This window comes from Schistocerca gregaria, unplaced genomic scaffold (genome assembly GCF_023897955.1).
Source record: "Schistocerca gregaria isolate iqSchGreg1 unplaced genomic scaffold, iqSchGreg1.2 ptg001059l, whole genome shotgun sequence".
Lineage (NCBI taxonomy): Eukaryota > Metazoa > Arthropoda > Insecta > Orthoptera > Acrididae > Schistocerca > Schistocerca gregaria.
In genome coordinates, this window is record NW_026062405.1 from 425001 (window position 1) to 432500 (window position 7500).

A 7500-nucleotide genomic window follows, 5' to 3' on the forward strand; every position below is an offset into this window, starting at 1 on the left:
TGGAGCTGCACTCTCAAGCAACCCGACTCGAAGGAGAGGTCCCGCCGACGCTCGCACCGGCCGCTACGGGCCTGGCACCCTCTACGGGCCGTGGCCTCATTCAAGTTGGACTTGGGCTCGGCGCGAGGCGTCGGGGTAGTGGACCCTCCCAAACACCACATGCCACGACAGGCGGCAGCCTGCGGGGTTCGGTGCTGGACTCTTCCCTGTTCGCTCGCCGCTACTGGGGGAATCCTTGTTAGTTTCTTTTCCTCCGCTTAGTAATATGCTTAAATTCAGCGGGTAGTCTCGCCTGCTCTGAGGTCGTTGTACGAGGTGTCGCACGCCACACCGCCAGCCGGCTGTGCACGCTACCGAGAAAGTACCGGTATGCGAACCGCCAGGCGACGGGCGCGCATCGCACGTTTAAGGAGACGCGGCCGGCCACACAGGCGACCACGACACTCCCACGTCTCCGAAGCGGGACAAACGCCGCGCGCTTCAGTATACGTAGCCGACCCTCAGCCAGACGTGGCCCGGGAACGGAATCCATGGACCGCAATGTGCGTTCGAAACGTCGATGTTCATGTGTCCTGCAGTTCACATGTCGACGCGCAATTTGCTGCGTTCTTCATCGACCCACGAGCCGAGTGATCCACCGTCCTGGGTGATCTTTTCCTTTTCAGTCTCCCACTGTCTCTTTCAAGACAGTAGCATTTGCGGGACTGAGGCGTCTGACGGCCCCTGTTCCACTATTTTTTTGTGTCCAACGGCCTCACAGCCGATGGGCGTCGTACGGCTCCACACCGGAGCGGACAGGCACTCGGGCGAACGTCATTCAAAACCGGCGCCAGGCGCCAGGTACCGCAGGCCAGCCGCTCCAGAGCTTCAGCGCTCGTACCACACAACAACAACACTTCCGCTAGTTTTGAGAGGCACGCGTGGTTCCGCACGCGGCGCACGGCCACTGCCGTACAGGTAGCGTGTTGCGCGACACGACACGCACATCGAAAGACATGCAGTCTAGTCGGTAATGATCCTTCCGCAGGTTCACCTACGGAAACCTTGTTACGACTTTTACTTCCTCTAAATGATCAAGTTTGGTCATCTTTCCGGTAGCATCGGCAACGACAGAGTCGATGCCGCGTACCAGTCCGAAGACCTCACTAAATCATTCAATCGGTAGTAGCGACGGGCGGTGTGTACAAAGGGCAGGGACGTAATCAACGCGAGCTTATGACTCGCGCTTACTGGGAATTCCTCGTTCATGGGGAACAATTGCAAGCCCCAATCCCTAGCACGAAGGAGGTTCAGCGGGTTACCCCGACCTTTCGGCCTAGGAAGACACGCTGATTCCTTCAGTGTAGCGCGCGTGCGGCCCAGAACATCTAAGGGCATCACAGACCTGTTATTGCTCAATCTCGTGCGGCTAGAAGCCGCCTGTCCCTCTAAGAAGAAAAGTAATCGCTGACAGCACGAAGGATGTCACGCGACTAGTTAGCAGGCTAGAGTCTCGTTCGTTATCGGAATTAACCAGACAAATCGCTCCACCAACTAAGAACGGCCATGCACCACCACCCACCGAATCAAGAAAGAGCTATCAATCTGTCAATCCTTCCGGTGACCGGGCCTGGTGAGGTTTCCCGTGTTGAGTCAAATTAAGCCGCAGGCTCCACTCCTGGTGGTGCCCTTCCGTCAATTCCTTTAAGTTTCAGCTTTGCAACCATACTTCCCCCGGAACCCAAAAGCTTTGGTTTCCCGGAGGCTGCCCGCCGAGTCATCGGAGGAACTGCGGCGGATCGCTGGCTGGCATCGTTTATGGTTAGAACTAGGGCGGTATCTGATCGCCTTCGAACCTCTAACTTTCGTTCTTGATTAATGAAAACATACTTGGCAAATGCTTTCGCTTCTGTTCGTCTTGCGACGATCCAAGAATTTCACCTCTAACGTCGCAATACGAATGCCCCCGCCTGTCCCTATTAATCATTACCTCGGGTTCCGAAAACCAACAAAATAGAACCGAGGTCCTATTCCATTATTCCATGCACACAGTATTCAGGCGGGCTTGCCTGCTTTAAGCACTCTAATTTGTTCAAAGTAAACGTGCCGGCCCACCGAGACACTCAACAAAGAGCACCCTGGTAGGATTTAAACGGGGTCCGCCTCGGGACGCGAAAGCACCCCTTCGGCTCGCCCCACCGGCAGGACGTCCCACGATACATGCCAGTTAAACACCGACGGGCGGTGAACCAACAGCGTGGGACACAAATCCAACTACGAGCTTTTTAACCGCAACAACTTTAATATACGCTATTGGAGCTGGAATTACCGCGGCTGCTGGCACCAGACTTGCCCTCCAATAGATACTCGTTAAAGGATTTAAAGTGTACTCATTCCGATTACGGGGCCTCGGATGAGTCCCGTATCGTTATTTTTCGTCACTACCTCCCCGTGCCGGGAGTGGGTAATTTGCGCGCCTGCTGCCTTCCTTGGATGTGGTAGCCGTTTCTCAGGCTCCCTCTCCGGAATCGAACCCTGATTCCCCGTTACCCGTTACAACCATGGTAGGCGCAGAACCTACCATCGACAGTTGATAAGGCAGACATTTGAAAGATGCGTCGCCGGTACGAGGACCGTGCGATCAGCCCAAAGTTATTCAGAGTCACCAAGGCAAACGGACCAGACAAGCCAATCCGATTGGTTTTGATCTAATAAAAGCGTCCCTTCCATCTCTGGTCGGGACTCTGTTTGCATGTATTAGCTCTAGAATTACCACAGTTATCCAAGTAACGTGGGTACGATCTAAGGAACCATAACTGATTTAATGAGCCATTCGCGGTTTCACCTTAATGCGGCTTGTACTGAGACATGCATGGCTTAATCTTTGAGACAAGCATATGACTACTGGCAGGATCAACCAGGGAGCTGCGTCAACTAGAGCTGAGCAGCCGGCCGCCCGGGAGTGTGTCCCGGGGGCCCGCGCGAACACGCAAGCGTCCGCTCAATTATTCTGCAAACAGGAGGAGGCCGAGCTCCCCTGCACGATACACCTCGAAACCCTCTCAGGTCCCGGCGGCGCGCAGCGCCGTCCTAGGTACTTGGTCGGTTTCGAGAGAGGCGCAATCACCCGGAGTTAGGCGAGTAGACGGTTTTAGTGCAAACACCCTTGCTCCCAACTGAGCTTGCCGCTGCCGACAGAGGCCCGGGAGCGTGCTGTCGTGGCATTGCCGGCGGGAGACAACACGCGCCACCTATGGTGACCGGCAGCTCCAACGCCAGCGCCACACAAGGGCAAAGCCCCACTTGGGTGCAGAAGCGAACTCTCCCAGCACAGCGCACGCGCCAACACGTCCGCACAACTGCGATACAAACCACCTGCGAGAACCGCTGGGGCGACCGAGCAGCAGACGGCGTCGCGGCGCCGAGTGCCAGGCGGCGGCGCATCCTCAACGCACACAGTCCTCAATCAGACCAGCACACTGCAGATGTCCACCGCGCTTCGCACCGGGCTCGGCTGAACCAACTTTGGCCGCCAGGCGCCGCGTGCAGGGTGCGCCGCAGCGTAGCTGCGCCGCCTGCCGGGCCCGTCTGCTGGCGCTCCTGCCACTCGGCGCCCCCCACCAGCCGGCTGTTGCGCGTGCGCCCACGCAGCGCGCGGCCAACACGCCGGGCGGCCCCCCTTCACCGGCCGGGAACAGTCCCACCAAGCCACCGCCGCGTATCGCTTCATACCCACATGGGCCTAGTCACGTGTGTGGATGTGGCGGGTACCGCTGAAACAACCGGTTAATAGCTGTACCGATCGTCGCCATTACAGATTCACCTCCAGCGTGAACAACCGCTCAACAACGGATTTCCAGTTCATTTGCGTATCTTGGGCAGTAAACGTAGATGTCCACCTACATTTGCGAATTCAACAATTCTTGCATGCCAGGATGTCATGTGTCACGACACGCTACATCAGACCACATACACACTGCGACATGTGCAGAAGAGAACACGTGGAAGGTGGCCCGCGCACGTATGCGATGTCCCTTCCGCGATCCACTGTCAACCGGCATCTGCGGCATGTCCCAGATATGGAACGCGGTCCACCAGGGTAGCACTTTGTGTGAGGCAATACGACAAAGTCGGAATACACGCGTCACTACATCAGACGGCTCACGCTGACCTGACCTGACCTGACCTGACCTGACTCACCGCACCACCACACCCAGCGACCCAGGGTGACATACAATGCGTTCGTACGTTCCTCCCACACGCCTCTACGGCGTACCACAGTGCAACCTAGCTGTTATTGGGAGACGAGACAAGTAGCATCGAGCACAACATATGGAAATTGAGATTCGACACCGTTGGGCACAGCCAGCGTACGGTCACACGTATCACACTACTTCACTCTGTACGTAACGACCGATGATCGGTACAGCGTGTGGGTTACGCGTACGACATCAGCGGACAATGGACACAGACCATACCACGACGTACACTGAGGGCGTCGACATCTGAATGCAACTGAACAGCTGCGAGGCTCATTTAACACTCAAACGCCAGACCGACCAGCTTGAGAGGACAGAGACACAAAGAGGGGGACAGAGGGGGACAGAGGGGGGGGAGGGGGGGGGGTCGGCGATATAGTCCTATTGCAGTACAATTGACAGTGGATAGCAGGAATATGTGGAAAGTAAGCAACACTCGCAAGACATCTACATGAGGATAACAACGACACCAGAGATTCCGAGCAGTGAACTATGTTAGGCAAAGGGACAACGTGGGTTAGGTTAAGGGACAACGTGGGTTAGGTTAAGGGACAACGTGGGTTAGGTTAAGGGACAACGTGGGTTAGGTTAAGGGACAACGTGGGTTAGGTTAAGGGACAACGTGGGTTAGGTTAAGGGACAACGTGGGTTAGGTTAAGGGACAACGTGGGTTAGGTTAAGGGACAACGTGGGTTAGGTTAAGGGACAACGTGGGTTAGGTTAAGGGACAACGTGGGTTAGGTTAAGGGACAACGTGGGTTAGGTTAAGGGACAACGTGGGTTAGGTTAAGGGACAACTTGAGTTAGGTTAAGGGACAACTTGAGTTAGGTTAAGGGACAACTTGAGTTAGGTTAAGGGACAACTTGAGTTAGGTTAAGGGACAAATTGAGTTAGGTTAAGGGACAAATTGAGTTAGGTTAAGGGACAAATTGAGTTAGGTTAAGGGACAAATTGAGTTAGGTTAAGGGACAAATTGAGTTAGGTTAAGGGACAACTTGAGTTAGGTTAAGGGACAACTTGAGTTAGGTTAAGGGACAAATTGAGTTAGGTTAAGGGACAACTTGAGTTAGGTTAAGGGACAACTTGAGTTAGGTTAAGGGACAACTTGAGTTAGGTTAAGGGACAACTTGAGTTAGGTTAAGGGACAACTTGAGTTAGGTTAAGGGACAACTTGAGTTAGGTTAAGGGACAAATTGAGTTAGGTTAAGGGACAAATTGAGTTAGGTTAAGGGACAAATTGAGTTAGGTTAAGGGACAACTTGAGTTAGGTTAAGGGACAACTTGAGTTAGGTTAAGGGACAACTTGAGTTAGGTTAAGGGACAACTTGAGTTAGGTTAAGGGACAACTTGAGTTAGGTTAAGGGACAAATTGAGTTAGGTTAAGGGACAAATTGAGTTAGGTTAAGGGACAAATTGAGTTAGGTTAAGGGACAAATTGAGTTAGGTTAAGGGACAAATTGAGTTAGGTTAAGGGACAAATTGAGTTAGGTTAAGGGACAACTTGAGTTAGGTTAAGGGACAAATTGAGTTAGGTTAAGGGACAACTTGAGTTAGGTTAAGGGACAACTTGAGTTAGGTTAAGGGACAACTTGAGTTAGGTTAAGGGACAACTTGAGTTAGGTTAAGGGACAACTTGAGTTAGGTTAAGGGACAACTTGAGTTAGGTTAAGGGACAAATTGAGTTAGGTTAAGGGACAAATTGAGTTAGGTTAAGGGACAAATTGAGTTAGGTTAAGGGACAAATTGAGTTAGGTTAAGGGACAACTTGAGTTAGGTTAAGGGACAACTTGAGTTAGGTTAAGGGACAACTTGAGTTAGGTTAAGGGACAACTTGAGTTAGGTTAAGGGACAACTTGAGTTAGGTTAAGGGACAAATTGAGTTAGGTTAAGGGACAAATTGAGTTAGGTTAAGGGACAAATTGAGTTAGGTTAAGGGACAACTTGAGTTAGGTTAAGGGACAAATTGAGTTAGGTTAAGGGACAAATTGAGTTAGGTTAAGCGATAATCTGGTACAGCCACAGTTAGGTTAAGCGATAATCTGGTACAGCCACAGTTAGGTTAAGCGATAATCTGGTACAGCCACAGTTAGGTTAAGCGATAATCTGGTACAGCCACAGTTAGGTTAAGCGATAATCTGGTACAGCCACAGTTAGGTTAAGCGATAATCTGGTACAGCCACAGTTAGGTTAAGCGATAATCTGGTACAGCCACAGTTAGGTTAAGCGATAATCTGGTACAGCCACAGTTAGGTTAAGCGATAATCTGGTACAGCCACAGTTAGGTTAAGCGATAATCTGGTACAGCCACAGTTAGGTTAAGCGATAATCTGGTACAGCCACAGTTAGGTTAAGCGATAATCTGGTACAGCCACAGTTAGGTTAAGCGATAATCTGGTACAGCCACAGTTAGGTTAAGCGATAATCTGGTACAGCCACAGTTAGGTTAAGCGATAATCTGGTACAGCCACAGTTAGGTTAAGCGATAATCTGGTACAGCCACAGTTAGGTTAAGCGATAATCTGGTACAGCCACAGTTAGGTTAAGCGATAATCTGGTACAGCCACAGTTAGGTTAAGCGATAATCTGGTACAGCCACAGTTAGGTTAAGCGATAATCTGGTACAGCCACAGTTAGGTTAAGCGATAAACTGGTACAGCCACAGTTAGGTTAAGCGATAAACTGGTACAGCCACAGTTAGGTTAAGCGATAAACTGGTACAGCCACAGTTAGGTTAAGCGATAAACTGGTACAGCCACAGTTAGGTTAAGCGATAAACTGGTACAGCCACAGTTAGGTTAAGCGATAAACTGGTACAGCCACAGTTAGGTTAAGCGATAAACTGGTACAGCCACAGTTAGGTTAAGCGATAAACTGGTACAGCCACAGTTAGGTTAAGCGATAAACTGGTACAGCCACAGTTAGGTTAAGCGATAAAGTTGGTTAAATTTGGTATTGTGTGGGAAGGGGGCAGAGAGAGAGGGGGGGGGGGGGGGGGTGGATAGTGGTGGCAGTACACGGATGCCTGAGTCACCGTCAGATACGTCACGTCGGTTCGATGCTTGTAGCAAGAGGCTGGCGGATGTGTGTCTCTCACTTCTGCAATTTTTCATGTGGTATAACACGAGGGCGGGGGATGATATTTGGTGCCCCTCTGTGTAGGATGTGTGTTGGTGGTGTTGATTTATCTGAGCAATGGTAGTTGTCGGAGGAGTGGGGTATTGTGCTTTTATAGGTGGACCTACTGCTCTGGTTATCATAGTG

General features: G+C 51.6%; 3 non-coding genes across 3 annotated transcripts in view; all 3 read right to left on the minus strand.

Moving 5' to 3' along the window:
• The window catches only part of LOC126327755 (large subunit ribosomal RNA), a 4222-nt gene extending 3916 nt beyond the window's left edge, over window positions 1-306 (minus strand). The window contains exon 1 of the ribosomal RNA XR_007561442.1: window positions 1-306. This exon is cut by the window's left edge and continues 3916 nt beyond it. This is a non-coding gene — a ribosomal RNA (large subunit ribosomal RNA).
• A 188-nt stretch (window positions 307-494) lies between these two features.
• On the minus strand, window positions 495-649 carry LOC126327799 (5.8S ribosomal RNA). The gene has a single exon (XR_007561481.1). It is a non-coding gene; the product is annotated as a 5.8S ribosomal RNA (ribosomal RNA).
• Window positions 650-1010: 361 nt separating this feature from the next.
• On the minus strand, window positions 1011-2903 carry LOC126327727 (small subunit ribosomal RNA). Its single transcript, XR_007561414.1, has one exon. It is a non-coding gene; the product is annotated as a small subunit ribosomal RNA (ribosomal RNA).
• Between the last annotated feature and the right edge of the window lie 4597 nt (window positions 2904-7500).